A 3,640-nucleotide genomic window follows, 5' to 3' on the forward strand; every position below is an offset into this window, starting at 1 on the left:
GGCACCGGAATGGGACCTCCAGGGTGCACGCACGTAGAAGGGCCTCCAATGTCTTTCTGGGTAGTTTTGGTGCGGCAAGGCTACCGGAGTACCAATGACTACATATTAGGGTACCCATTTTTGGGTCAATTTTTCAAATTTTAGGTAGGGGTGGATTTTCCCATTATTTGGTCTATTCTGATTGCATCTGTGCCAAAAATAGCGAAATCAAACGATTTCTAGGGGTCGCGAATTCAAAATGAAAATGCCAGTTTTAGCGAAAAGTCGACCAAATTAATGCTATTTTATTTTGGAACAAGGTTACCATGCCAACAGGTCGGAGTCACTTTTCCCATTATTTGGTCTATTTTGATTCCATCTGTGCCAAAAATAACGAAACCAAACGATTTCTATAGGTCACGTATTCAAAATGAAAAGGTCAATTTTAGCGGAAAATCGACCAAATTAACATTATTTATGTTGGGACAAAGTTACCATGCCAACGGTTTGGTGTCGATTTTATCATTATTTGCTCCGTTCTGGATCTAGCAGTGACAGAAATAACGATATCAGACCACTTCAAGGGATCGCGAGCTTGCATTGGAAGTTTTAATTTTACTTGGAAAAATGACTTTATATGAATGGATATAAATGCGCAAAGCCAATGTGTTGCAGTGGTATTAATGACTGTTTGACACCGTGCAACATTGCTTTAGTTGTAGGCACGGTGACTATAAATACGGTGATCTCATCTGGATTTGGTCACGTGATCATTTTCGAGCGCAGCGCACGTGCAGTTGTGGCGAGGGCACTTCCAGAAATTCTGGATCCATGCGATTTTGGAGCCAATGTAAAGTCTATGGGGAAATGGTTCATTTTTATTTGTTTTTCTTATCACACCTAAACTTTCAAGTTTTTCTCAAAGATACACCCTGATTCATGTGTAGAATTGATTGGTCTTTCATATGGTATCAATTTTAGATTTTTATCGGATAATTTCAAAAACTACTTACCATTTAAACTACAAAAAGAGGTGATTGCGGCTAAGCATTGCGACAGCCATGTCATGTCATTGGGAAATTACGATTTCTTGTGCATCTTCATTTTAACTGTTCTCGAAGCCAGTACCTACTGGATGATTCATGCGTAGAATTTGTTGAACTTTTGTCTTTTGTCACTGTTAATGCCTTTATGAAATAATTCATCAAATCATTTCGCCCCGGCCGACATGAACGCCGCTGTGAGCCGGTTTTGGCGTCGGGGAGAGAGAGAGAGAGAGAGAGAGAGAGAGAGAGAGAGAGAGAGAGAGAGAGAGAGAGAGAGAGGGGGGGGGGGACGGGGACGGGGACGGGGACGGGGACGGGGACGGGGACGGGGACGGGGACGGGGACGGGGACGGGGACGGGGACGGGGACGGGGACGGGGACGGGGACGGGGACGGGGACGGGGACGGGGACGGGGACGGGGACGGGGACGGGGACGGGGACGGGGACGGGGACGGGGACGGGGACGGGGACGGGGACGGGGACGGGGACGGGGACGGGGACGGGGACGGGGACGGGGACGGGGACGGGGACGGGGACGGGGACGGGGACGGGGACGGGGACGGGGACGGGGACGGGGACGGGGACGGGGACGGGGACGGGGACGGGGACGGGGACGGGGACGGGGACGGGGACGGGGACGGGGACGGGGACGGGGACGGGGACGGGGACGGGGACGGGGACGGGGACGGAGAGAGAGAGAGAGAGAGAGAGAGAGAGAGAGAGAGAGAGAGAGAGAGAGAGAGAGAGAGAGAGAGAGAGAGAGAGAGAGAGAGAGAGAGAGAGAGAGAGAAGACCAGGGGCCATCGGTGAGGCGGCGTACCCGCGCGGGAGCTCCACGCCAGGTACTGGGAGCGGGCTCGCCTTTTCCTCGTAGTGACCCATCAAGGCTGGGCAGCGGCGGTACTAGTTTCGCAAGGGACAGACATGGAGCGACTCGGGACTCGTCTCAGTCCGGCCGCTACCCAGCCGCCCGCCGCGCCTGGCCGGGCTGCTGCTTCGCCGGCCGGGTGGCGCAGGCGGCCCTCCCGGCTCCCGCCCGTCTGGGATGCGCTCTCCAACCGCAGGGCGTCGGCGGCGCCCAAGAGGCACAAGAATAACGGCGGTGCTGCGGGCGGCTTGTGGGGTGACGGTGCCGCGCTCCTTCCCCGGCTCCTCGCCGTCCGTCCCCTCTCCCCGATGCCGTTTTCTTCCAGGGGAGGCGCCCCGGCCGCCGTGCCGGGGCGTAGCGCAGTCTGTGCTTTAAGTACAGCAAGATATTCACCCAGGCTAGATTAAGGTCACAACAACCTAGGATTAAGGGTGGCTACAGACTTTAGACTTAATGCAGACTTAACATGAAGGTATTATATATGCAACTTAATGACACACATGGTATTTGTTCTAACCTTCTCAACAGAAAGTGAACATGTCAGGACAGCACCCCTCGATGACCATTATACTCAAGGGGTGTAGGCACTGATATGAGTCACTAGTTGGCTCTGTGTCTTTCCTCCTGCAGGAAAAAATATATGTGTGATGCCCAATGTGAGGTAACTGCATATTATAAAGCTGGAATTATTGTACAAAGTTATGACAACACAAGCAAACTATGCATGTTACTGCTCTTGTTATTGCTATATTGATATGAGACCTCACAAGACACAAAAATATGCATGGTAAAAAAGGGAGCAACAATACATTTCAAATGTAGCTTGTCGTTAAAATGATCATGAATTTCACTACATCAAAAGTGAATGAAATTAAGTGATAATCAAAGACTGGAAAAAAAGATCAGCATAACTACATAATATGTCTTGTTTCCAAAGCTAAAGTATGATCCTCAATGTTACAAAAGTTGGTTGACTTTAACAATAACTTTGAATAAAAAAACAACATATGGTAAACAGTCACACTTCAAGGAAATCGCAAGATCCATCCAACCTTTGACATGCCCTGTTTGGAATGCTGTTAACATGCTATGATCTTCACAGAATAGGTAAAATCAACTCAAAATATTACATTCTTTTATTACAAATCATATCTTCCCATGAACTTCATTATTGTGACTGCAGAGCTCATTCAGTCAATCAGAGACTGTGCAGAGACTTCATCATTCAAACAATCAGAGAATCAATGTGCAGAGACTAACACTTTAAAATCTAATGACATTTCACAAACATCTTTTATGCTACAAGCTTATGCTTACCAAACACTTTTTCATGACTCAAATATGGTGGTGTTTATTTTAAGTGAAAACATTCATCCAGCACTAAGCAGATTATTTCTAAGCTCCACAAAGTCCCAATTTCTGTTATATTTCGCTTGGAGTCACTTCATAGTTTGAACTCAAAGTGCCTTGTGGATTTACCTCAGTTATGTAGGTAAATCCACAAGGACTGATGGGCTTTACCTCAGTTATGTAGCTGCTCCCTCAATTTAAGTTTCTCGTTAAATTTCATTGAGGCGTTGCAAGATGGGCTGTAGCCAAATTCACTTCCCTGTTTGGCTGATGCTCATAATACCTGGACATTTTTAATTCCAATTTTTGTAGCTGTTAACAATTGATGAAGGCCCAAGTACCTAGACAACAATGACGTTACAGAGGAAACCCCTGGCTGTGTTTCACGGGCGCGCTG

At 48.0% G+C, this 3,640-nt stretch overlaps 1 long non-coding RNA gene across 1 annotated transcript; it reads right to left on the reverse strand.

The window, feature by feature from the left end:
- Positions 1 to 873: 873 nt before the first annotated feature.
- Positions 874 to 3,157, reverse strand: LOC122377069. Its single transcript, XR_006255766.1, has 2 exons — positions 2,946 to 3,157; positions 874 to 1,166 (listed from the first exon to the last, which is right to left on the reverse strand). It is a non-coding gene; the product is annotated as an uncharacterized LOC122377069 (long non-coding RNA).
- Positions 3,158 to 3,640: the final 483 nt, after the last annotated feature.

The sequence above is a fragment of the Amphibalanus amphitrite genome, unplaced genomic scaffold (assembly GCF_019059575.1).
Source record: "Amphibalanus amphitrite isolate SeventyFive unplaced genomic scaffold, NRLGWU_Aamphi_draft 002496F_arrow, whole genome shotgun sequence".
In the NCBI taxonomy this organism is placed as follows: Eukaryota; Metazoa; Arthropoda; class Thecostraca; order Balanomorpha; family Balanidae; genus Amphibalanus; species Amphibalanus amphitrite.